The following is a 27,471-nucleotide window of genomic DNA, read 5'->3' as shown; positions in this document are numbered from 1 at the left end:
TAAATCAATAGCAAAAAGATAAGCTGTAGAAAATATGTAAAAGAACAGAAGCGGTCACCTCGCAAGGGTGGAAGCATGACGGACAAGGACTGTGCACAGGGTTCCAGGTCCTGGAAGTGGAGGATATGTCGATACTCATTTTACACCCCCGTATAGTTGAACATTAAAAGGTTCAACAAAGAACAGGGATGGTAAAGACATGAAACGGAGGGAGTGTCACTGTTGGTAGCAAAGCTTGTGCCATCCTTTTAGAAGACTGGTATTCACAGTCGACCAGGTGGGGAACATGCCCCAGATCTTTCTATTTTTAAGATATCATTACACAGGAAGCTAAGGAACTGTTCCACAAGTCCACTACAAAACATGTCCTGTGATGTTCCTACAAACATGCTTGTGATAAACAAAACAAAACTGGGAGAAATGCCCCAAGAATCCATCAACCTTGGATAAGTCAGTCTGGAAATACCTGCACAATGGAGTGTAGACAGCATGAACGGAATTCACAAACTTACTGTGGAACCAGAGAATCTAAGAGTGGGGATGTAACAGACTATAGTTTCATTTCTCTAACTTTCAAAAGCATGCAAAGACAATATGCTGTTTAGGGTTCATGCAAAGAGTAAAAAAAGTAATGAAGAAAAACAGGGAATTGAGATTCAAACTAGTGGCAGCTTGGTGTGGATCTTGAGCGTTGGTGTGTCTGCTGTTGCCTGGATTCTTGCTCATCTGCCCTCATCCATGGACCTGATCCAGAGTTTCCATGGCAAGTTGCGGACTCTGGCCAGCACGCTAGACTGCGCGACGGCCGTGCTGCAGCGAGCGCTGGATGAAGAGGAAAGCGGCTATAGTAATAATGCTGCTATAAACCTTCATGTGCAAGAGTTTATGTGAACGCATTTTTTGTTCTTTTGGACTTTGATGATTATCCAATGAGAATTTTACATGATCTTCATTCAGAAGTCCAGACTTTAAAGGATGATGTTAACATTCTTCTTGAAAAAGCAAGATTGGAAAGTCAAGAAAACATTGATTTCATAAAGCAACAAAAATACTGATGAAAAATAATTCAGTGGATATCATAAAAATAAAAGAGTTTTTCCAGAAGTATGGATATAATCCACGTGTCAAAGAAAATTCAGAATGTGAGCAAGAACTTACCGACTCTACCCAAGAGACGGCTAAGTGTGAAAATTTTGAAAAGCCTGATGTGAAGGCTGACATGTCTGATCCTTCTAATTCCAAGCAGCTCTGTTTCTGAGAAGCTTCCATGTAGTCCACAACTTTCAGAGTTTGGACTTGAGTGATTTATGATACCCCAAGTTTTACTGAACCCTCCACAGGCAGTAAACAACCATAAGGAAGAGCCTGAAATTCAAACTCCACCTACCAGTCAGTCACTAGTTAAAATACTAAAAACTCCAAAACGTGCTCTGAACATGGATGATTTGAGTGTATAACTCCTAAGTTAGAACATTTTGGTATCTATGTGTTTAAATGAAGATTATGCAATGAGACTTAAAAACATGAAGAATATTAAAAGTGAGAAGACCATAGAAAAAGAACCCATGACCAATGATTTTTCTGTCACTCCTGACCCCATAATCCAGCAGCTGGACAAAAGTGATGTCGCGTGCACCAGTTCCCCGTTGGCACCTGCATTCTGCCCTCCTGGTTTGAAAATTCCTTCCACAAAGAACCACACAGCTGTGGTGTCCACAAATTATCCCTTATCAAAAATAGACAGTTCATCAAGTGATGTGGAAGTTAAAGATTACACTCCACTAGTTTTAAGTTCAGATGAGTGCTCTGAGAATTTTGTGGATCTCTCTTCTCCTACAATTTCTTCTTATGAGAATCTGCTTAGAACACCTACACCCCCAGAAGTAGCTGCGATTCCGAAAGAGATTCTCCAGATTTTGTCAACATATAACTCAAACCTAGCTACTCCAGTAGCAGTGAAAGCGGTGCCGCCCAGGAGCGGTCTCCTCAAATACGAAAGAGAAAATATCCAAGATGCCGGCAACAAAGAAAACTGGTGGGAAAACTCTAGAGGATCTATCCATTTTAGAAACTGAACAAAATGAGATGGATGCAGAGCTGGACTCACATGGTTAATTCTCATCTTTCCTTTTTAAAAACAGCAAGGTCTAACTTTGGAGCAGAAACAACTGCAAAGCCAGTCAGTCAACAAGTAAAACGACATGATTTAGTTTCTGTGTATTGTGCATTTTCTGGGCAATCCAAAGTACTGCACATTCATTGACTATAAAGCTTCCTTTGCACTTAAAAAATAAAAAGCTAACGTTTATTGCTCTCTGGGCTATCCTGTCCTCTATGTAGCACTTCACTGACTCCTCCCAATAGTTTTATGGGGTCCAGATATCATTACGACACCTTTCTGTAATAAAGTCTGCATAATATTCAAAAAAAAAAGAAAAGAAAAGAAAAGCAGAGAATTGATAAGTGTATGATGATATATAATGGGGGAGGGGGAGGGGTGAGAGAAGATGGAGGAACTTAGGATTAGAACAACATTACCCTATGTACATATATGATTACACAAATAGTGTGAATCTACATCGTGCACAGCCTTAGAAATGAAATGATGTACCCCATTTGTGTATAATGAAACAAAATGCAGTCTGTAAAAAATAATACACTAAAGTTATATTTTCATAGTACTAAATGCAACTTGTCTGCACTAATAATAAACAACATTGTTTGATAGCTTAAAAAAAAAAAAAGAAAAGAAAAGCAGGGAATTATGATTCCAAAGCCAGGATAATGGCCACTTCTCAGCGGGATAAGAGACGGGATCAAGGAAGTGTAGCTCGGAGGTGGAACATTTGCCTGGCAGCACAAGGCCCTGGGTTCCATCCCCAGCACCTAAACCAAAGCGAAACAAGAAAAACCAAAAATCCAAAACCAAAAAGAAGGACATTTAGATTCCAGATCTTTCAAGGACCTGGCAAGTTCTCTCCCTGTTTGATGCTTTATTTGCTCTACGTTCGTTTTAAACACACTTCCATGTAGACGAGCTTCCTTCCAATGCAAATGTTCTTGAAGCGTCTTGAAAAACACTGAAGAAAGCCCAGGCTAAGCCCCAGGTGGCCCACCAGGAGCCCTGCTGGAGCCCTGATGGCAGCCCTGTGACTGTGCTGCCCGGGGCTGCTCTTCCAGAGGAAGCGCCCTTTCCTCCTGCACGGGTGAAAGTTCAAGTTCAGCACAATGGGCTAGGTATTCCCCAGAAAGTCTTGCTTCCTCTGCTAAATGTCCTCTGTTGGCTAGCCATTGTTGAGGAGTGCCTGTGCGGGATTCCGTCTCTCACACGGGTGCCTGATGATTTTCTGCCTTTCAAGAGCCAGAGCTTAGTGCCCCACCTTTCTCTTAGAGCGGGCTGGGCCTGGGACCTTCTCCCTGGATGGCATGTAGCAGGCCTGACAGTGTGTGAGTCGCCAAAGGCAGAGTGACCACCTCCTTGGACCAGTCATCTCAGATAAGCTGACCATTGCTTGAGGACCGTCCATCAGCCCTCTGGAGAAGCCACTGGTGTGCAGAACAAGCCTCCTGTGAAGACCTGTCCTGGTCAGCCTTCAGATGACCTCAACCTTGGCTATACCTTAACTGAAACCCCATGAGGGCCCTGAGCCATGGTTACCTCGCAGAGCCGCTTTCTGAATTCCTGGTCCATGGAAATCATGAGATAATAAATGTTTGTCACTTTTAGCCACTGAGTTTTGGGGGAATTTGCTACATGGTAATCAATAGGTACATGGGACTAATTCGCTTAGCTTTCTCTGGACCCCTACCCGTGCACCCTGCCTAACCTCCTATATTGCTTTAGATGCAGCAATGGCTCAGCTGCTTGAGCCTTGACTGAGCTGAGGTCTTCAAGGTCCTCCTGTCTCTGGAATATCTTTTGCTGGCTCTTCTCCGGTTGCATTGGTGAAGTATGTGTTGACTCTCAAGATTTTTCTGAAGTCAAACACCTTAAAGAAATACTTTCTCCCAGATGTTTCAGGGATGCTGCAGGAGACTAGGTAGGATCCTGAAATTCTGGGTTTTGTGGCAGGGTCTCTCAGGCCCATAGATGTTCACTGACTCCTACCACTTGCTGCTGCTTGGCCTTAGACATTTATTGCATCAGAAGACAAGAAGCCCTTCAACCCTTCCCTTGCCTGTGGAGCACATAGCAGCCACCCGCTCCAAGGACTTGGTGTCTGCGGTTGAGTGGAGTAGACGGCTGCAAGCCGGGTCCGTGGGCAGCAGGTGGGCAGTCAGCGGAGGCTGCATTGCCATCCACGGCAATAGCTTTTCTTCAGTTTGGCTCTTGATGTCTTTCAACTAATTGAATGAGACCGACCCACCCAGGTTAAAAAATCTCCTATCCTGAAAATGAACTCATCAGAGCTACGAGGCATGTCTACAAAAATACCTTCAGGCAACACTGACGTTGGTGCTTGGGTAAACGCAAGCCACCCAACTACAAGTCTGTCCCAAGACTGATTTCCCACCCGGTAGTCTCTGCAAAGCTGTGCCAAAAAGCAATAGCTAAGTGTTGAAGGCAGCAAACCAGGTCCCATCTCCATGTTGTAGGAACCTCACCCACAAGGCTGGCTTCAGCACCAGGTGGCCAGGGAAGAGACAGGGTCCCCCACCGTGAGTCTGAGGTGCTGGAGTTGTGCTGGAGACAAGTCCTGTCACGGCTGACTGCTATTGGATCCCAACCCAGTCCTTCCAGGAGAGGCAAGTTGGAAGCCCCTTTCAGGGCAGGCTCCTCCTCCTGCAGCTGGATGCCAGGCCCTGCCAGCACAGGCACAGAAGCACGTGCCCAACAGGGAACCCACACGCCCGCTTTGCTCCTGACCTGGTGACTTTCTCCAGTCAGTGCTTCCTGGCAGGACCTGTGCTTGGACACATCCTTGGCTGATCAACTGAGAGGCAGAGGTCATGGAAGGAAGACAAAGACACAGGACAGGTGCCTCCCAGGGAAGGCCCGCCATGGACTGCACCCACTCCCCACTAACCTGATCATAGTCAGTGGCTGCCCGAGGGGCAAGGCGGCAGAAGAGTGCTCTCAGGGCTCCATCCCTACGAGAAGAGATGGGGCTCTCGCCTTCTGCCAGCAGGGCTGCCACCAGCACAGAGTGCTTGGTGCACATTGGGAAAGTCACCTGCTCTGGACAGATGGCTCACGGCAAGGTGCCAGCCTGTGGGATGACGCAGCCTTGAGTCCGGCACGGATTGTGCTGGGAGCCCGGGCCCCACCTCGGCCTCCACTGGCCTCCAGTTGAGCACCTCTCTGCAGGGCCAGGTCTGCACAGAAGGGCTCCTCCCAGGACCCAGAGATTCAGAGACTGGGACAAACACGGGATAGAAGCTGGAGGTCCTTCGTAACAGGTGTGCACCCTGCCTTCCCACCGGAGATGAAATGCCACGTGGCTGCAGAAGCTGCCTGCTCTGTCTTTGGAGACCAGAAACGCTCTTTCCGGCACAGGTACCTACATAGCAATCCTGGAGGGGTCCGGACTCGGAGCTTGGCAAAGAGGTTGCAGAGACCCCATAACCATGGCTGCAGCCGCTTCCTTTAAGGCGTGCAAATACCATGTGTGTTTTTATTTTTCACACACCATGGACTGTACTGGACACAAATTGAGGATGTTATGTTGTCAGTTTCCAGTTCCTTCCCACAAGGGAGCTGCCAGGGACTTTTTGATTCCGGAAGCTTCTGTCAGAGTAAACGCCTCCTCAGATTGCAAGGCTCTGCCCAGTGCGTCCTGCCAGCCTCTCCATCTTCAGGGCACAGCTCTCTCCTCTCTCCTCTGCTTTCCAGTCCTCAAGCCCAAGGTGCTTCCCAGTGGAGGCCTCTGCATTAGGAGTGCTCCCTGGGCCTCTGAGGATGCCTTGGCTGCCTGGCCTCTCGCCCTCACTCAGCTGTTTCCTCTCTGTTGGCCTCGGGTTTAGGTGGGCTCAGCCAGTTCAGCATCAAGATGTTGCTGGAACTCAGTTCCTGGGGAGGGTCTCGCCCTCAGCATTATTGAGAGATTTGAGGCCAAATAATTCTGTGTTTGGAGTGGCAGTAGCCTAAGCATTCCTAGGTTGTCATCTGTATTCCAGCAAATCTGACCCATGCCCGTAGCACACTCCTAGACGCGACAACCCACATGTCTTCGGATGCTCCCAAATATCCTAGGGGGGCAAACCCCGCACTGGCTGGGGATCGCTGGTGTACACCATGGCCTCTCAGCCACTCCCACGGAAAAAGCACATCTCCTTCCCAGTGGCTCCAAGAGGAGTACTGGAACTAAACCTCACTCCCTGGCTCCAGGCACATGCTCATCCCAGAGCCCCATCGTGGCCGGAGATGGGTGCACGTGACTTGGTCAGGCCTGAGTTTCCTCGAGTTGGGTTTTGATGCAGCCACACTCTAACCATTGGTGGCTGGGGAGGATTGGTGGTGCAGAGGGGAAGGAGGAAATAGTGACCACGAACGAAGAACTGTCACCTGGTCTGGAGAAAGCCCCTTCTCCCGTGTGGTAGTTTTCCCTGGGCCTGCTTCATGACAATATTATGCTGGTGCTCGGGGACCAGGAACATTCAGATTATTTCCGTATTCTGACTCACAGGGTAGAGATCCTTAAGGGGGTCAGATATTCTCTAAATTGCATAGAAAACATTTTTGCATGTGTGCTTTTATCAGTCTGATAGGCTGTCGTGTTCATTCAAGGTTAGCCATCGGCCTGAGCTATCCAAAGTGATGGCTCTAGACGTGGCTGAAAGCAGCCCCAGGGAGTTACCAGGCAGGGATGTGGAAGGCGAGGGGGCGAAGGACTGCCTTCCTGTTTCAGAGGCTTGGCAGAGAAGGATCTGGTGGGAGGAGAAGCCGGCCGCAGCGTGACCCTGGTGCTGGTGGTCGGCAGGCTGACTGACTTCGTGGCGTGCTGAGGCAGGATTTGCTGATGGATGTTGTGGCCAGAACATCAGGGGGTAATCCTGAACTTGGGGGCAGGGAAGGTTGACAGAGAGACAGCAATTTCATGGACAAATTTCATGCCTTTCACAATAAGGTGGAACCTCTGGTGACAAGATGGCAACGAGCGGCAAAGGCAGGCCACAGGGAGTTGTGATTGGGAGAGATGACACTCCCTGTGGTCAGAAGTGGGGGTAGGTGACAAGGGACTGAGCTGGAGTGGAGGCAGTGTGCTCGTCCAGGTGGGACTCGAGTCTTGGAGTTCACGGGAACTGGTCACGAAGAGTGACTTCAGAAAGTTGCTTCCAAGCACATGGTGGCTGAGGGTCTGCCTGATGGGAAGGGCAGGCTGCTGGATCAGGGAGGCCACCATGCTGGGCATGAGCCCAGGCAGGCCGGGAGCCTTTCCTGCCCACCTGGGGAGGGCACCTGTTCCCGCACCCTGCCCGCCTGCACAGGTTCCCTCTCCCTGCGTGCCCTGCCGCACACCCCTCACCGCTCATCCCTCGGGGCCCATCTCCATCCTGGACATTCTGGAGGCCTGGCCCAGTCTTCTCTTTCTGGCCCTCCCACTGTGAACCCCATACAGTCCCTCGATTTACACACTGCTGTACTGAGGTTGTGAGTGAGCAGAGGACCCGGGGTACCTGTGGCTGATGTCCTCTACAGACTGTCTACTTGGACATCTGTGAGCATCTCAAACTGAGCATTCCCAAAATAAAGTCAGGCTTCTGCCATCCTCACAACCAAATCTAGTGGCTCTGCCTTTCAGACAATGTGCGGGTCAGCTGGGTCTCAGCACATCCACCAACAGCCCTGTGGTCCGCCCTCGCTCGGTATCAGTTTTGCTGCATTAACAAACATCCTCCCTGCCTCAGAGGCCAGGCAACGGCTTCTCCTCACGCGTGCCCCAGACGGGTGGCTGTGTTCGCTTGCTCTCATTCCGCTCACATATTCTTTAATTCTAGGCCCCGGGCGGAAGGAGAGCCCCTTGTTACAATGTCCATTCTTGTGGAAGAGGGAAAAGAGCAAGAGGCAATTGGGCAATGGCCTCAAAGGTCTGCTCAGATGCAGCCTCTGCACACGTCGCTTGACCCAAGCAAGTCCCGTGGCGAAGAGCAGTGGGCGGGGGAGTGTATGTGGTCTACGGACGCACACGAGGCCTGTGGCAAAGGCGAAGGATGCAAAGTTCAGTGACCTTCAGGAACAGCCCCATCTCTCCTAACTTACCCGCTTCTACTCCCTCCTCGCTGCGATTCTGTCCCCAGCACAGCAGCTAGACTGACCTCTCCGAGACACCCCTGCTCTGCCCACATCCTCCGCGGTGCTTGGGCCACGCGGAGTGAGGTGGAGACCCTGCAGAACCGGCCTGCCTCCGAGAGCTCGCCTGCCGTTCCTGAGCTTCTCACGGTTCAGGTGCGCAGACCCCGTCCCGCCGCAGGACCTTCGCCCTGTGTGCCTCCTGCCTGGCACGTCAAGGCCCCTCCGCCCCCCGCCCCGCTCAAGCGCTCTCACCCGAGGGCCCACCCTGCCGGAAACCGCAGCCCGCCCCGACCTGCCGTCGCTGCTTTCCCATCACACCTGTCCACGGCTACCTGTGTGTCCTCACCAGAAGGAGCGTTCTCCAGGGTGGGGACCGGCCTGGTCACAGCCGGATGCCCGGAGCGGGGCCTGCAGCTCATGCCTGCGTGGTCTCCACCCTCCTGTGCCCAGGGATTTTGGATGCTGCAGATCTCGGCTTTTCCTTCACCCTGGTGCCAGCCTCCCTTGTCCCCTGGACTCATGTCCCAGTGCAGTGCCCTGGAGCCCTGGGGCAGAGAACAGCCGGGAGTAGCTTGTGGGGCCCAGCCAGCGAAGGTCTCCAGGAGGGCCCTGGGTACAGGGAGCGCAGGCGTGGCTCTGGGGCTGGCCCCAGGACCCCAGCACTGGAACTGCGAGTTTCAACACCCTCTGAAACTCAGGCACGAATTGAGTCCCCATAGGAGACACTGAGTGGACCCAGGTGGGGCTGCAAGAGGTGACCCGCGCTCCGTCCTCGCACGTGGATTAACGGGTTGATGAGTCATCAGAGTGGTCAGCTCTAAAAGCCAGTTGGTTAGGTCTCCTGCCGTGTGAGGCCCTGTGCTGTCTCAGGACTCCACCAGCAAGAAGTTCATCACCAGACCTGAACCAGAACCTTGGACCAGAACCTCGAGCCCAAATAAGCCTGTTCTTTATTAAGAAATTTTTATTCTTTTCTTTAATTTTTACGTACCAGTCTGTGGTATTGTGATGTCAGCAACAGAAAACTGATTACGAACGCTAATCTCTAAATAAGGTGCAGAGAGACTGTACTGGGCAGGGGAGGGCTTAGGACGCTGGCTGACCCCCACTGGGTCAGCACGGGATGCTGCCCGGGCCGGGTGATGCTCCCAGCGGGGAGGCCGGTGCAGAGCTGGATGGCATCCGTTGCCTGGATGTGTGGTGTTTTATTTGGCGTGTTTCCTGTTGATGGGCTTTTTGGTTGGTTATTATTATGTTATTAGCCATACAAATGGCACAGCAATGAGTGACCACGGACAGGCAGGTGGAGGAACATCAGCAGAAGCCAGAGATCTCCCCATTCACGTTTAAAGGAGTCTTTAAAAGGCATTTCGAACACGGGTTTCTGTGCTCAATGCCTCTAAAGCCACCTGGGAACTCCTGAGACCTGCATCACCCCAGCCGCAGGGTGTTCTGATTCTGCCCAGGTCAGCCTCAGCTGGTCCTTTTAAAAAGCTTCCTGGGTGCATCTCATGGCTGCGGGGCTGTGAGGGACTTCAGTGGGTTAAATGGACAAAGGGTTCTCTTTAAAGGTCAGTTTAGCTGTGGTATGATGTGCTCTCCCACCCCATCTTCATCCAGTGCCAATTAATCAAGGTCCGAGTTACTTTTTGAGGGGACTGGGTCCAATTCTAGGCCTTTTGGGTGCATAAACAGGTAGGATAGACCCACATTTACTCAGGTGAGCATCCAAAGTCTCCACCACACTCTGTTAGAATCTTTGTTTTGCAGACCAGCATGGTAGAGCTCAGAGGGGTTAAGGAGCCTGCCCAAGGTCACAGAGCTCAGAAGCAAGAGATTCACACCCAGGCCTGAAAGAGGCTGGCTTCCCCCCAGCAGGAGCTGGTTTCCTTCTCTGTAGGTAGTGGGATCTGCAGACACCTGGCCTTTACCTTTGCTGTTTGTCTGTTTGGTCTTTTCTAAGCCCCCTAAGTCTGTCCCTAGTGAAGTGCAGATGTCTCTGTCTCTCTTTCCTCTCTGGGAAAGGGGCAGCCAGCACCTCCAGCCCCATGTTCCCCCAGCCCCCACCAGGAAGGACTTCACAAGCCTGGGGGCCGGCAGACCCCATAAAAGCAGGAGGGGAGCGCCACCGACCCAGGGCCTTTTGTCCCTGATGAGGCCAGGCGGGCAGAGGCCAGGCAGGCAGAGGCCGGACTGTGGGCCAGCCAACTGGCACCGGAAGAGTCCTGGGTGGTTCTATTGTTCGCTCTCCTGGGACTGCCAAGAGCTGGCCTTATCTGGGGCTGGCAGGGGAGGAGACGCATTTCAGAGCCAGGGGCAGGACCTCGATAAGGCATTGGCCTTGAGGGATCCGAGGCTCAATGTCTCCCGTGGAGGCTGCCCCGCTGGGGCAGGCTGGAGCCAGGTCTGGGGGCCCAGCCTGCAGGCACATGCAAGGCTTCTTTCCCGGAGCCACACCCTGGCTGCGCATGCATGTGTGTGTGTGTGTGTGTTGTGGTGTGTGTGGTGTGTGTGTATGTGTATGTTGTGTGTGTGGTGTGTGTGTATGTGTGCATGCATGTTGTGGTGTGTGTGTATGTGTATGTGTTGTGTTATGTGTGTGTGTTGTGTGTGTATGTGTTTGTGATGTGTGTGTGTTGTGTGTGTATGTGTTTGTGATGTGTGTGTGTTGTGGTGTGTATGTGCGTGTGTTTTGTGTGTGTGTTGTGTTGTGTGTATGTGTGCATGTGTGTCGTGTGTGTGTTGTGTTGTGTGTGTTGTGTGTATTGTGTGTGTGTGTTGTGGTGTGTGTGGTGTGTGTGTATGTGTATGTTGTGTGTGTGGTGTGTGTGTATGTGTGCATGCATGTTGTGGTGTGTGTGTATGTGTTGTGTTATGTGTGTGTGTTGTGTGTGTATGTGTTTGTGATGTGTGTGTGTTGTGGTGTGTATGTGCGTGTGTTTTGTGGGTGTGTTGTGTGTATGTGTGCATGCATGTCGTGTGTGTGTGTTGTGTTGTGTGTTGTGTGTGTCTGTGTGTATTTTGTGTGTGTGTGGTGTGGTGTGTGTGGTGTGTGTGTATGTGTATGTTGTGTGTGTGGTGCGTGTGTATGTGTGCATGCATGTTGTGGTGTGTGTGTATGTGTATGTGTTGTGTTATGTGTGTGTGTTGTGTGTGTATGTGTTTGTGATGTGTGTGTGTTGTGGTGTGTATGTGCGTGTGTTTTGTGGGTGTGTTGTGTTGTGTGTGTGTGTGCATGCGTGTCGTGTGTGTGTTGTGGTGTGTGTGTTGTGTGTCTGTGTGTGTTGTGTGTGTGTGTTGTGATGTACAGTCTCAGTTCTAATTCCTTTGAAACTGCTTTCAGTTGCTCAGGGTGAGAAGTTTGGGCTGCTCCCCTTTCTTTCTGGAAAGCAGCCTGTTAGTATCATTTCTAGGGGACCCTGTGACCCCGGAGCCTGGAGGGCCCAGGCTTGGGAGGAATTCTGGCCAGAGACCGGCGGGTGTCCTGCAGGAGCTCACGGGTGCTGGGAGGAACCCGATGTCTCCACTAGGTGGCGCTGCAGCTCCGCGCACTGGCCGCTGCCGACGCGGGGCGCCCAGCAGTCCGAGCCAGGGGCGGCAGCATCTCAGGGAACTCCCTGAAGAGCACGGCTGTGTTTTAGGGGCGTTTACACGCAGTTCTAGCTGGAGGCTGGGGCAGAGGGGGCCTCAGTCCCTTGCGCCCCGTTCATTAGTCAGAGGATTAAACGTACATCGTGATGAACTTGATCAAAATGTATCCTCGGGTTTTAAAAAGCACCTTGTGTTATTCCTGCTTCCCTCGATTTGGTCTCATGCGATGTGGACGCAGAGTCACAGGCAAGGGGCCTTTCCTGCGTGGAGTGGGGACAGACTCCCCTGGCGGTTTAAGTGGTGGCTGGTTACAGAAGTCCTCCTACAGCTCTTGGGACAGGACAGCAGGATGGGAAAGGAGGTTCCAAGGTCCCGGCTGAGACTGGAGACTGCTTCCACCCACCGCAGGCCAAGAGCTAGGGGCCTTCAGAACCGGCCTCTGCTGTTCTCCAGGTCTCTCTCAGGGGCCCAGTGTCCTGGCAGTGCAGCCTGGCACCAGGGCTCCGGGGCGTCCGCCGGTGTCTGTGTCCTTCCCGGGCTGGTGGCGATGACCCACGGCATTGGCAGCTCCCGCCTCCAGCCCTATCCCTAGGACAAACAGATGTCCCTATTTGGGGCGACCAAGGAGCTGTCCTGAGAGTATCCGAGGATCCCTTAGGCTACCCTCCAGTCGCAGCCTTCCAGGGCCCATACTGTAGGGCCCAACTTAAAGGACACATTCCCCACCTCGACCTTCATGACCACCTTCAGCCCCAGAGGCCCTGCCTCCCCCCCAACACACACACATTTCTACCTGCCTTCCTACAAGGACCTGGGAGGAGGCAGAGGGGCTCCTTAGTGTTCCCTGGATTCTCTCTCCTGCCCCAAGTCTCCTGTGACACACCTCGCCCTTCACATGGATATGCAAAATTTATAAAGTGAATTTACACGCAACTACAGAGGCCCTCCCCTTCCCCCACACCCCCTCCTTCCCCCTTTGACTTTTTTTGCAGAAAAGGAGAATTTTTAACCAGGAACAGAACCTCAATAGCTATAACCACCCAGTGTCACTAGTTTTACCGTTTCTCCCTCATTCTGCACTTGACTTCAACCAAAAGGTGCAAAAGATGTGGAAGGGATTCCCTTGCTCTGGAATCCAGCTAGGTTTCTGGCAGCCAGTGTGCTACGGGCAGGTTCCCCCAGGAGCCTGGGCAAATTCTGGAAAGAGATCTTGGGGTTGGATATATTGGCACACGTTTCTCCTTTTTCTATCTGTGTGTGTGTGTGTGTGTGTGTGTGTGTGTGTGTGTGTGTGTCTATTTTCTGGGTTGCGATCTCAGTGCTCCAATTCTCTGGAAACATTCTTAAAAAAAAAAAATTGTTTTTTTTTTTGTACCAGGGATTGAACCCAGAGGTGCTTATCCCCTGAGCCACATCCCCAGCCCTTTTAAATATTTTGTTTAAAGACAAGATCTTGCTGAGTTGCGTAGGGCCTCGTCATCGCTGAGGCTGGCTTTGAACTCTCGATCCTCCTGCCTTAGCCTCCCAAGCTGCTGGGATTACAGGCATGTGCCACCGCACCCAGCCCATTCAAATCATTGATGGGGAGAAGTTTGGTGGTGGTTTCCAAGTGGGGAATGTCTCCCAAGACCAGTGTGGGAAGCTGTGATGGGCAGATCTACTGCAGCCTGGGGTGTGGGGATGGCACAGCAGTGAAACCTGGACCCTCCTGCAGATGCACTGGACTTGCCTTCTGGAACCAGGCTAGGCCCCTCATGGTGTGTTTGGATCTCCCCGAGCACGTGGACAGTGCTGTTCTGAGTCACAGGACAGAGGTGTCAGGTGCAGAGGTAGCAGAGCAGAGCCGGCCGGGCTGAGTGCTGCCTCACGCTCCGGGACAGAAACGGGTGTTCTCTGTGCTGTCACAGCAGGCCGGCGAGTCCCTCCCAAGAGGTGATGTCTGTCCGCTCAGCACCAGGAAATCCCTGGAGGGTTGATCTGCTGTCTCCGCCTGTAATCAGATGTCCTCAAGCTCAGAGAGCCCACCTGCTGCTTACGCTTGGTAGTTAATGCACCAGGGGGACATGGGTCCTTTTCAGCAAAGCATCCTAAATCCAGGAGCAAAATACCTGCACTCTCACCAACAGCCTGCTTCCATGTGTCTGTGTCTTCATCTCCTTGCAGGTAGAGTTCATCAAGACGGCTCAGATTCAACAGGCAAAACGTATGCTCGGGAGCTCTTCATGGAGGAAGCAGGAGAGATGATCAGATTGTCAGGGGCCCTGACAGGGGCCCTGTCTTGGTTTATACGCAGGCGGTCTGTCATGTGTTCACTCAAAAACCATTTATTAAAGGAGATAGAGAAGGGCACCAGCTGAGCATTCCTGAGGAGCAGGTGGGGGTCCGGGTGGGTGGGGCTGGCCCTGCCCAGGCTGGGTCCCTGGAGCTGGCGCTGAGGGCCCGGATTTGAATCTTAGGCCCCAGATCCCTGCCTCAGAATCGCAGGGTTTTGGGTTAACGGTGCTCCTTCCTGGGTGTGTTCCGAACCTGGGCTGTTTTTGCTGCACACGCCAGAAGCACCACCTGGGGCAAGCCCCAGGGAGCTGCGTGAGATCACAGTCCAGCCTGGGAAGTGGTTGGGAGAAAAGAGCCACCGGCCACCAGCAGTGCGAACCCTGAGCTTCTGTGCCTCTGGGCTGCTGTAGGGACACCACCTTTCCGCTGGCTGCTACAGCCAGCCTCCTGCTGCAGATGAGGAAAGGGAGGCAGGAGAGGCTCAGGCACTTGTCCAAGGTCACAGTGGCCTGAAGGAGGAGTGCAGGGGAGCCTCACTCTAGAGCTGGGGCCCTGACCGCTTGGCCACGCTGCCTTGGCGGGATGCGAGAAGGCAGGTGCACTTCGCAAGCTCCTTCTTTGGAGGTTGGTCTGTCCCACTTCCAGAAACCAGGACTGACCTTGGACAGACTGGCCAGACCCGATGAAGCACGAGGGGAGGGATGGGAGGGATGGTCTGCGTGAGGAGGGGGAGGAAGGTGGCAGGAGCCTTAAAAAGAATAATGACACAGGCTTGGATGTAGCTCCGCGCCCAGGGCTCACCAGCACGCCAGCGGCCCTGGGTTTGGTCGTCCGCTCCTCTAAAAAAAAAAGAAAGGAAGGAAGGAAGGAAGAAAAGAGAAAGGAAGGAAAGGAAGAACTCGGAACGTGACCCGCGGGTTCTGATCCCGCTAACCGCAGGGACCTGGCGGAGGCGGCTCCCGCAGGTGGAGTCCACACCGCTCTCCTCCAAGAGGTGGCGCGGTGTCCCTGGACCTGCCGACCGCCGTCCCGCCGCTCCGGGGGTCTATGGACTCCGGTTTTTGTCCAGAGACGGCAGCTCCCGGCCGTAGGGAGACCACCCCCGCCCCCGGTGGAGCCGACCGCGCCGTCTGGAAGCTCCGGTTCCAGGCTCTAGAGGCCGGAAGAGAATTCATCCCCCGTGACACCTCTGGCGGTACTGCCTGCCCGCTGCTCCTCCCGACCGCGACTCTGCCCAGCAGCAACTTATTGTGTTTTTAACCCTCGATGCGCTGGCCTAGAGGCGGATGCCTGGGGCGGAGGCCTGGGGCGGAGGCTCTGCGGAAGCGAGCTCGCCACGCAGTCCCCCAGCTGGGCTGGGTCCCCGCGCGTGGCCGGCCTGTCCCCAGATGCTGGCAGGGCTGTCGGGCCAGGGGCCCGCTGCCCGCGTGCTCCCGGCCACCAGAGGCCGGGGCGCAGGTTGCCTTCCTGGTGTCTGCGGTTCTCCTGAAGGTGCGCACCGACCTGAGCCTCTCGGGCTTCCAGGGCTGCAGGCTCGCTCCTGCCAGCGCCCTGGAGGATCGCAGGAAGCCCGGGCTCCAGGTCCCTCCTCTGCAGCGTGGGAGGCGCCTCTTTCCGAGGCGAGGCCCTAGACCCACAGCCTCTGGGCCTGCTTTGCATTGTAAGAGCGCAGATGTGAAGAAAGGGAGAAGAGGCAGAGCGCATCCTGGGTCCTTTGTCTTCCCTTCCTTCCTTCCACTTCTCCCTTCTCTCCTCACCCTGGTGTAGGGTGGGAAGACTGGTTACAGCCCGCTGGACTGTGGAGGCCATCACTTCTCAGATTCTAATGGGTACGCAAATAAATCACTTCATGGTTTTGTTAAAACACAGACTCTGGGGCATGGTCTGGGTGGTCCTGAGATTCCTCATTTCCAACTGACTGCAGACACTTCACCCACAGCAGTCTGGGCAGCGAGGCACTGGGGGAAGAACCCAGTTCTGCGTGTTGCTGGAGCTGCCCCTGGCTCCCATGAGGGTCTCCACAGGAGTCGATGACTTCCTGCTGAGGCCTGGTTCTCACGGGGACAACTGGGCCCTGGACCACCTCAGACCTGCTTCTGTGAAACCTGCAGCTTTGCATCATGTTTCTTGGGGATCCTTTGAACTCTATAGGTTCTCATCAAGATGGGGCAGTCGACTAAAGCAAATGAAAAGGGAGAGATGCACACCAGGGGCCTCATTTTTGGGCATTCTCTTACTAAATGATGGATATATTAGTCTGTTTTCCATTACTATGACAAAATACCTGAGACTGGGTATGTCATAAAGAAAAGATGTTTATTTAAATCATAATTTTGGAGGTTGAAAGTCCAAGTTGCATAGCAGGCGCTCAGGTACTACCCTCTTGGCTACATCACAAGGTGGCTGAGGGCATCCTGGCAGGAGCGTGTTGCAAGGGAGAGAGGTCACATGGTGAGGCAGAGAGCCAAAAACAGACCAGGGCAGGGCTGGGCTTGATCTTCTATAACACTGCTCTTAGGAAGACTACCAGTCCCCACAGATCTACATCAGTCGCTGCCAAGGGCAGGGCCCTCAGTGGCCCGAATACTTCCTATCCCCACCTTTCAGAGGTTCCACACCGTCTCCCAAATCGGCCACATTAAGAACCAAGCTCCTGACACCTGAACCCTTGGGGACACACTTGCACCATATCCCAACCAAGCAGTGGGGAGGTGGGGTGTCTGGCATGTACCCTGCAGGCTGAACCCCAACTGGCTTCGCTGAGCTTCAGATTCCTCTAATCTGAGAGAGCGCTGAGACACTCCAGTTGTGAGATTGGGGTTTTGCAGTGCTGGGCAGCCAGAGGCCACTTGGGACTGCATCTAAATTGTGCTGGGTGAGGCCTGGGCTGACCAGGTGACTCTGGCCCACCCTAGAGTTGGAGAACCATCACCACCAAGGTCGTGTCCAGCGCTGAAGGCTTCTCTTCCCCGGAGGGTTGAGCTCTCTGCCCTGTGAGGTCTCGGTGGCTCTTGGGAGGTGCTGCTGTACAAGGCTTGGAGATCCCCTCTCCCTTCTCCGGGAGCTGGAGCCAGCTCAGGGAGATCATCTGACCCTGGGCAGTCCAGAACCCCTCCCTCCTCACACCCTCCTTCTTTCCTGTCCCCCTACGGTGCCCGCTCCAGCACACACCAGTGCCCCCTGGACTTTGGCCAGGTCCACCTCCTGCCTCTTCTCCCTGTGTCCCATGCATCTCTGATGCTCCTCCACGCTGGCGGCAGGCTGACCCTTCTCACCAGACGGCTTGTGTTTTTGCCCCAGTCCACTCACATGTTTTATGTGGTTCTCAGCTAGCACTACTACAAAAAAAATTCAAATGATTCCTTCCGGAGAACTTTGGCTTGCCGTCCACTCCTTTGGCCTGTGATCACCCACGACTCCTCTCTTGGCCTCCCGTCCAGCAGCGTTGTAGCCAGCCCTCACTCCCAGCTCCCTCGGTGTGCTCACCTTGGGAAAATCATCCGCGTAGAGCTCTTGGCCCTCTGTTGATCCCTGCCAGTCTTTCCCACTCCAGGGTCAATGCAGATATTCTTCCTCTCTGGAGACTTCCTCTGACGTCCTCAGTGTTATGCACGTTGCCCCCTGGCTGGGAAGCTCTTTGCACGCGGGGCTGGGCCCTTCCTCATCTCGTGTCCAGAGTTCCACCCAGTACCAAGCACTCTGCGGGTTCACAGTACCCGTTGATGGACCGAGGGAGTGAAGGAATTCTTGCCTGAATGGCCCATCCTGACCCTTGAGCTTCGTAATCTCCAGGGATTTAGGCTCTTCCTCTGACTGGCAAAGGTATTTAGATAGAATCTTAGAGTGTTTAATCAAACCATGAAAACATACATAATAGGCCCTCAGTTTGTTGTTCCCTGAATAGAAGGTAATGGACTGATGCACGGTAAGGGGTGACCACATGGCAGAGCCGTCTGTCTGGTGGCCAAACACCTGTCAGGTCTGCATCTAGGATTGTTGTTACTCCCTGGCTCACGCAGAGGTATGCACACCATTCCTGCCTGTGAACTGTGAGAACTCTGACTCTAAAACCATCTTCAAGGTCAAGCCCAACAGCGCAGACGTCAGCTGCCATGTTGTAGGCAGATCTTATGAAAAGAGCATGGAGAGAAATCTGTTGAGGTTCCCTGCGGGGGACGCCAGAGACCCGGGACCTGTCCTTCTCCTGGGACTGTGGGCACCGCATCAGATGGAGCGGACTCTCTCATTTCAGGGTGAGGTCAGACCTCCTGCCCTCCCCTTGGGGTCAATGGGCTTAGACTGTGGAATCCCCAGAACTGCTGGCAGAGATGTTCCGGGCCCAGACCCTAGCGCTGCCCTGCCTGCCCACGTGTGCCAGGTGGTCTGAGCCCTGCTCCACTCTGCTTCCTGCTGCCGCCGCCAGGAACACGTGGCGCAGTCAGGGAGTCATTATTTCCATGACTGTCCGAGAACAATCTTCTCCCTTAAACCACATCTCTCCGGCCCTCCCCTCAGAAAGCAACCCACACTGAGAATGTGTTTTCTTAACAAACCTCAGTCAGATATCTTGGCGGGCCTGCCATTTCTTTCAGGAGATTCCAGGAAACGGGGACGCAGGCGTGTCTGACGGAGCCCCAACTTGCGGGTTTGCAGACAAAGGGTAGCTGGGGTCAGGTGCAGGCCCTCGCTTTGCTGGCTCCTCTTTCCCCAACACACAAAATCTCGCGAACAATCTCACCCCCTCTCTCTTCTGTGAAGAAAATGATTGTTTTTTCCAACTGGTCACACGTGACGGTTTTCCTTCCTTCTAGGTGTAGGGGGTGACGGTTACTGAGAAACTTGTTTCTGTATGTTGCCGGAAACTTGAGGCGACTTAGCAAAGGCACTGTGCTTATTCCCATGGGCCGCTGGTGCCTGGGGCCTCAGAGAAAGGGGGTGGCCGGTCTGTGGGGTCTCCTTCTCCCTGGAGTCCTGTCCAAACCAGGCATGGGCGCTTCCCAGGGCTTTGTAGAGAGAGGCCGACTGGACCCAGGAATCCCTCCTTCCTGCAAGCCAGCGGGTGCAGTCAAGACCTTAGGGACTTCCCCACCCCATTTCCCTTCCTACCCTCCAGGTGAGCTGTCCCCAGGGTCCCGGACAGCAACACCAGGTGTGACACACTCTCCTGCTTTGCCATTATCCCTAAGGGGCCATGACACGCGAACCCACTACCTTCTGAGAAAGATGGACTCCTGGACAGATGTAGTGTACCTTCAACTCTTTCCTGGGAAAAGCTTCCCCAGGAATGGCTACAGTGATGCTATTTGTCCCTTGGGAGTTGACTTTCAGGGAAGAGGACCCGACCCAGAGGGCATTGCTCCGTCCATCGCCCGTGAAACAACATGGCCTCTAGGTTCCTAAGACTCTCTTTGAAGAAATTCCTTCCCTCATCTCTTAAACTCCTGTTCTGAGCAAACTCCAGAGAGAGGGCCTCCTTTACCTGCAAGGAAGCTCACGGCAGACTTTGATGTGGCGTCTTTGAGAGGATGAGCCACCCTGCCTAGGGCAGCGTTTCAGAAGTGTCCTTGTGGTCATGGCCACTGGCCTTACAAGAGAGGCCCCAGGATCAGCAGAGCTGATGAGAGGTGACCAGAGGCACTCCCGTCATCCCAGGGACCTGAGAGCAGTCACCAACCAAGACCCCACTGGGGACCCATTGCTGCCACTGCGTGGTGCGCAGGCCCTGGGCTGTGGCTTGTCTGTGTTATCCCACTGTGTCTTCTCGGAGAGGACGGAGGCTCAGGAAGACCAGCGGGGTGTGCAAGGACACCATCTCACAACTCACACGTGCTGGGCCTGGGTCCGGCCAGGAGAGCTCCGCTTTTAACCCCTCACTCTCCACTGTCTCCTCACTGTGCAGCAGGTGCTTTAACGCGTCACCTGGAGCTTTGGTGCTGATTTCCTGGGCTGAGGAGGGATGAGGACCCTCTTAGCTCCAGAAGGAGTCGTCAGGGAGACAGGAGCTCCTTTCCCTGTGGGCACGCTGGCTGGCTTATAACAAACAGCACGCCGGATGGGTCATACCCAGGCAGAAAGAGCCTGAACCTTGAGGGAGGAGAAAACCGTGTCTCCTGACAAGAATCCCACATTACTAAATGTGCCACTCGGGCACCGCAGGGGGCTGGGGCCTCAGTGGACTCAGGCGCAGGGGTCGCTGCCTCCTGCCCCAGTCCTGACACATGCAGCCTGATTCTCTTCCAGCGCCTCTGTCTCAGTGAGGGTCCCTGCCTCTCACTGCCGCCTGCACACTCCCCAGCTCAGGGACCACAGGAGCGCTGCCGTGTTCCTCTGGGAACCACCTTTGAGGAAAGAGGAGGACCCAGCACAGGGGGCACTTCTGCAGCCATCGTGTGAGTTAGGAAAAAAGTCCTCACATTTCTGAGACTCTCTTCAAATGAATGTCTTTTTTCATTGCCTGCACCCCTGTTTTCACAGAGCAAATTTAGGGAACCCCTCCTCCCCAGGCCCCTAAGACCATCTACAACCGAATTCTGCCTTTCTTTTTTTTTTGCGGTACCGGGGATCAAACCCAGGGCCTTGTGCTTGCAAGGCAAGCACACTACCAACTGAGCCATCTCCCCAGCCCCGAATTTGAATTCTGCCTTTTAACATCTGACGTACTTCAAACGCATCCACACCTTTCCAGGCACGTTACTGCGCCCACACTTGGATTAAAGGGAAAGCTGCCCATCTGGTCTACCCAGGGCACAACACCGTGACATCGCTCAGCGTGGGGCTTTGCATCCCGATAGCTTGGCCAGAATCTTGTTTGCTTGTTCTCTCTGTGTTAAGGTTCATGGTCTTTTAAATAGGGATCACATATTACCTGTGTTTTTAGGTGTTTATGCTTCATTTACACACTCCGAGTTGTGCCAGGCACACGATCAATCAATCAACCGATCAATCAATGGAAACGGATATTAATATTGCCATTTCTGCCTTCCTTCCACTTTCCCCTGTGGCCAGGATGGTGGTCTCACTGCTCTGTTTAAGGCCTTCTTTCCACAGCTTCCCTTAACATACAAATGGTGATATGAACAAGCTGTCTTTATTCAGGATGAAGGTAACGGTTGTTAACCAGCCTGCGGGAAGTGTCCAGCGGGGCCCTGGCCGGTCTGCAGCCCCGCCCGCCCCTGCTCCCCAGCTTCTCGGGCTTCACCCTGGGGCTCCAGGCCTTATGCTCACTGCCCGCTCCTGGCAGGACTTCTTGAATCTTGCATTTTTCTCATCTAGGACTCTCTCCTCTCCCTTCTTTTTGGACAGACGTCTTCTGGTCATTTAAATCTCAGTCCAGTGCCACTTCTTCAGTAAGGCTTCCTGTGGCTCCTCGTACTTGGCCACCTGTCGCCCTGTGGGAGGTTTCCATTTGTCTGGGGGATTGTTTAGTTCTTGTCCATCACTTCCACATGAACCCCAGGAGAGCAGGCCTGGCGTGGTGCCTGACCCGCAGCAGGTACTCAGTGAACCCCAGGAGGACCCACAGCAGGAACTCAGTGAACCCCAGGAGGACCCGCAGCAGGAACTCAGTGCCATCTGTGGTGAGGGTTCCAGGAGACAACGTCCCCCTCCTCCACCTGGGGCAGCCGACTTCCCTGCTCTGCCTCAGTCAGCCTGGGAAAGTGAGGAGGAGGGTGGAGCTGCTGCCCGTCCATTACCAAGTGGCTGTCCGAGTCTTGGCTGGAGGGGAGGAAAATGGTCCCTAGCTACGCTAGTCAGCTTTGCATCACTGTGACCAAAATACCTGACGAGAACAACTTAGAGGAAGAGAAGTTTATATTGGCTCGTGGTTTCAGAGATTCAGTCCACAGTTGGTTGACTCCACTGCTCTGGACCCGAGATGAGGCAGAGCATCATGGTAGAAGCTTGATGAGGAAAGTGCCTCCTTTCATGGTGGCCAGGAAGCAGGGAGAGAAAGGGGACGGGCCCTCAGGGAAGCAGCTCCCTTCCAGGGCACACCCCAGGGACCCACCTCCCCACTCCCACCCCACCTGTCTACAGTTACCACCCAGCCATCCATTCAAACTGGGACGGTCTGGTTAGGTTACAGCTGGCCTCCAGGTCACTTCTCCTCTGAACACCCCTGCATCAACACAGGGGTTTCGGGGATGCCTCACATTGAAACGGTGACACTAGCCTTGGAGTTGCTGGTCCCTGTGGACATTCGCCTCAAGACCTGGACAGGTCCTCACTGGCCCTGGAGCCATTATTTGCCTCTCTTGTCAACTGGCAAACAAAGGCCCTGAGACAGGAACTCACCCAAGGCCACACACTGTGGCGACAGACCGAGGTGAGCAGAAGACCCCGGGAACATGGCCCCCATGTCCTTGTCCTGTGCCCCACTGTCGACCGCAGCAGACATCCAGACAGGGAAAGGCAGTAATGGCACGAGAGAAAGCAAGTGGTCTGTCCCTGGTCCTCCACATCCTGCTCTGTCACGGGGATTTCCATCCGCTGCATTTCCTAGTTGTCACGAGTTAGATTTCCCCCGAAGCAGACTCTGAGATGGGTTTTAGAGAATAAGATGTTTATTAGCATCCTTGAACCTGACCCCAGTGGAGGGGAGGTGAAGGGGAGCTTGAGGAGCAGAGGGAGGCTGAGCTGATACATGGAGCTGAGAGCCTCCGCCGTCCCTGGCGGGACTCCGGGGCCAACGTGGCCTGGCAGGGTTTGGCTAGGCCGACATGGCCATCTGCTGGCCTTCACACGCCCTCCTCCATCTGCCACTGTCTCTGGGCTGCCTTGATCGGGCATCTCTCTGCACCTAAGCCTGCCCTGAAGACTTGAATACCCTCCTAGGACCTGGGTCCCCCTGCCCTAAGTGGAGGTGGGTAACTGGGCAGGAGTCACGCCCACCATGTTGGTTTCTGGTTCTGCCTTTTCTCCAACTCCGTCTCCTGCTAATTCAATCAATGGAAAGAATTTTCTGAATGTTTATTATGGGACCAGATGCAGGAGGGGGTGTTTGTGTGTCTGAGTATGTGTGATTCATGGCTGTGACACCTGACCCTAGGGCGATTGTGGGTCCAAGTGATTACAGTCAAAGAAAGAGCACAGGTACAAGAAACACCGCCCTTTTCCCATTCCACCCCTTGTTTCTATTTCTATAAGTAAAGTTTCTGTGCAATCGAGTGCTTGTATGACCTGTATCCTGGCAGCAGACCGTCCCACACACGCGGCTTGCTTCTGTTCTGCACTGTTCTCTGTGGGCTTCTCCATGTGTTTGGTGTCTGGGACAGAGGCAGGCGCGGCAGATGGCACCCTGCTCCTGAGCGTGAGGGCGGGGAGAGGTCATGCTCCAGACCATGACTGACTCAGTGCAGCAGGAGGGAGGGTGGGTCCCCAACCCTCAGGTCTGCTCCCACTCCTGGTTTTCAGGAGACGGGGGTCAGTCAGGGGACCATCCTTCGGAGTGATAGCTTCATTGTGCAAACTCTCTGGAGTCCGTTCATGGTCTGGCTGATTACTCATGCTGTAAAACTTAGGATCATTTGCTTTCCTCCCTGAGCCAGAAGGGCAAGAGTCCAGTTTGGGCCATGTTGCTCCAAAGAAGCCGAGGGAGGCAGAAAGGAAAGCAGACAGCTCAGCCATGTTTGTTTAATGCATCACCATCGTCGTCAACATAATTATTGCTATTCATGTTTTTCGTTTTGCCTCTTTGGAAAAATGGGCTCTAGTTCAGTTGAGTGAAGCTCTAAGTTGGCTCTGATTGTAACCCGCCAAGTCTCCGCTCTCCTGCGCTCCAGGTTGAGAGGGTGTCTGTAAATCCACGCCACAGGCTATGGTTTTCCGACAGTCTCAGGATGATTTCAACTGGACCTGAGGTTGATTTGACTTCATTTTCCACAAGTAGAAACGCACTCACATCAGCTTGGCAGCAGGCAGCCCCCTTGACTCAGGACCGCTCTTTTCTGTCCTTCCTTCTCACTCTTGTCTTAGTGGGCAACTAATCTCTCCTGGCACTAGGACTCGGCCTCCTGCTGTGTGACTGGAACCAGTAGACACCACTTGACCAAGGCAACCTGGGACAGGTGGCATGGACACTGTCCTGCCTGAGTCTAGCATCTGGGATCAGCGAACAAACACAGGGATGAAAATGGAACTGGGTTTATCCAAGAACATCACCTGCTCCTCGGCTCTCCCTGGGGCCTGGGGCTGGCGGGGTTGTGGCGTGAGGCCTCACCTAAAGCCACACAAAGGCCAACATTTCATCAACCCTCGATGACCCAGTGAACACTTGATTCGCTTACTTTTTCCTGGCTCTGCTCGACTCGATAACAGAGGAAGCCTTCTTTGGAGAGCGAGTCGTGGCCAAGTCAGCAGAAACAACCGGGTCCCAGAGCTGACACTCACTGTGGGGCGGTTTCCATGGATGGGGAGTGGTGTTTGTCACCCAAGTCCACTGTGGGCGAACCTGTTGTGTTCGACTTCCTTAAGCAAGGGGCCATGTGATTCTTATAAAATAGGGAAGATGGAACGAGAAGACAGTTTGGTAGCTCAGTGACAGAGACCACGCAACTAAAGAGGCCAGCTCTGCGGGCTTTCTGTGTGCCTGCCATTCCCACAATCCTGCCTCCCTCCTCTCTACGCAATGCCTCAGGGCGCCCATGAGGTCCGGAAGTGCCAGGCTAGGGCACTTGAACTGCGATTGCAAATACGTGAGTGACATGGCTCTTCAGGTGACGCCGAAGGCACACTGTGCTTCACAGAATCTCCAGTCCAAAGTCACGCTTCCACATCACGACGGTCTTTAGGAAGAGGATGTTGCCTCCTTGTGGGGTCAGGAGCTTCTAGGTTGGAGCAGAAGGGATGCCGATCAATGGGTGTCTGTGTTTGGTGGAGGCAAAAGCTCAGTAAATTCCCTTCAAGTCAAAATTATCCCATAAATTCCTGATCCTACTTGGAAATGTAGACTCCAGTTGGGGAAGTAAGACCACAGAGGAGACCCAACCCTGTTGTCAGATCAGGTGAGAGACTGAGTTGGCTGATGATTGGTCATTTCTCTGGAGACCCAACCTGGTAACAGGTTGCTGAGGTTTTCTCCTGGGGCAACATCTGCTCTTGGAGATTCCGAGGTTCACCCATCTGAAAGTGGGGAGCAGATCAGGGAGAGAGCTGCGGATGAGCACACCTCCATCCTTGATGATCTGGTGGAAGCAGGTTCACATACCAGAATGTGGAATTCTCTAGCTGCTGGTCTGTTCGGTGATGATTAGAAAAGGGTCTTAGATCCGAAGCACTGGAGGACGTGAGTGCACACCGTGGAAAGGACATCAGGGGCTGGAGGAGGGCCATCTTCCTTGCTTGCTCAGGCGGCATCGAGGCCCTGCAAGCAGATCCTCTACAGCCCTAGGTTGGAGCAGAAGGGATGTCGATCAATGGGTGTCTGTTTGGTGGAGGCAAAAGCTCAGTAAATTCCCTTCAAGTCAAAATGATCACATCCCATCAATATGAGCACCTATTAGGTCCAGCAGTGACCCAAGTGCAATGGATGGAATACCACATAGAAAGATCTGTCCCACGCTCACCAAGCTGAAATGTGGCTCCCTGGACAGTGATTCATGGCCAATGTGGCTGTTACAGACAAGGTGAGCACTCCCCTGGAAGCTACCAGACTTCAAACTTTTTGGTGGAGAAGATCAAAGACCTGAGCACAAGATGGGGCTGCTTGTAGAGCTGCCGGGGTTGAGACACAGGCGAAAACCCCAACATTGGAAATGTCCGATAAGCCTCCTTCTCCAGGGTGACGCCCTTGAGCTGCCATGCCTAGGTAAGGAGAGCCCTTGGTGACTCTTTGGATCCTCCAGGCTCCCCTCAGGGAGTGCTGGAGCAGAAGGGACTGTTGATGACTTCACGTCACTGTCCTTGCCTGGGGCTCATTGCCTCTGGACCTTGGTCTAGACCCTGCACCCTCCCGTTCCTGGCTGGAGTTCTAATAACCAGGTGATGAACTTCTTTTCCGAGGCAAAGCAGGGCTGCTGATCAGATAGCAGAGGGACTGGTGGTCCATAGGCGGGCTACGACTCAAAGGTGTCAGGATCGGGCAGGGGAAACCCCGTAGAGGAAGACCGGTGAGGGTCCCTGCGGAAGAAGAAGGGAGATTTGTGGCGGGGAGTCAGGCTCTGTGGGAAAACATAGACCTAAAAGCAAAGCCAAGGCAGAGCAGCCCGGAGCCAGCCAGGAGCCAGCCAGGTCTTCTGGGAGCCTATGGGGAACGGGAAGCCCGGGCATCTGGTTGGGAAGCCAAGGACAGCGCAGCCTCTGCACTTCCAGGGCACCCCAGACGGGAGGGGAAGCTGCGGAGCCCACGCTGTGTCCCACTCCCCTTCCTCCAGGAGGACCAGCCGTTGGGCAGTCCAGCACACTCCTCCGAAGCCGCTGGGACGGGGCGTCTGCTCGAGTATCCAGATGGTGTGGCTAGCCTGGGGGGTCGAGGACGCTGCCTCTTCCTTCCCCCACCACCATTGGGATGGAGGAACCACCATTATACACTTTGGTCTCCTATCGGCCTCCCTGTTCCCTTATTTATTAATTTCATAAAAACGTGGGTCAGTATGAGGATTGTAGTTTTCTCATTGACCTTGAGACCTCATGTTCCCAGATGCCTTAAGAGAGTCACGAAAAATCTGTCTACTACTGTGTGTTTTTGTAATCTGAGTGCTTTCATCATAAGTTCATAAAAGTTTATTTCTTGGTAACACGCAGGACGGGTACAGGATATTCTCTGAGATGAGATAAGATCGTGGGGGGACGTCCAGAACAAAGGTGCTGAGCCTCAGTGAGCTGGATCCCCACTGTCCTGATGAAACCCCAGCACCCGGGTCTCCCGTAAGTGTTCTCCGCATGCTGTATGCCATGTGTCTTGCAGATTTCAGTGGCCCCACCAAGCACCCAGCTGACATTGATAAGAACAGACGCCACCCGCCTAGACTGCTGGGTACACAGAATGCCTCAGCACAGGTCAGATGCGTCAGTTCTGACTCCAGCGTCACCACTGGCAGAAATGCCTACCAGAAGGGGGACAGAAGGGAACCCAGTGCCCCGTGGGCCCCAATTAATCCTAAAAATGGTCTTCTGAGGCCCTGCTGGGGTTCCCTTTGCCCATGTTATACATGTACCTTAGCTGAGGGAAAAAGGCAAATCCCAACTCTGTGGACACACCGCCACATCACGGTTGTCTCTTAGGGTCCACCACACCCCACGGAGGCACCCCACCACTCAAGCAGTTCGTCTGCGAGCTAGCGCCTTCCATGCATCTTCAGGAGGCCGCACGGCTGGACGCTGGCTCCGGGATGGTTGTCGTGCGTGAGGGAATGGGGAGAGCCGCGCTGTCCTGA

The 27,471-nt window shown here is 53.7% G+C and overlaps 1 pseudogene; it reads left to right on the top strand.

The window, feature by feature from the left end:
* The first annotated feature begins 738 nt into the window (after window positions 1–738).
* On the top strand, window positions 739–27,471 carry LOC124993764 (spindle and kinetochore-associated protein 3-like; annotated as a pseudogene).

Source organism: Sciurus carolinensis, chromosome 9, assembly GCF_902686445.1.
Source record: "Sciurus carolinensis chromosome 9, mSciCar1.2, whole genome shotgun sequence".
NCBI lineage: Eukaryota > Metazoa > Chordata > Mammalia > Rodentia > Sciuridae > Sciurus > Sciurus carolinensis.
This window is presented reverse-complemented; position numbering and strand designations above follow the sequence as displayed.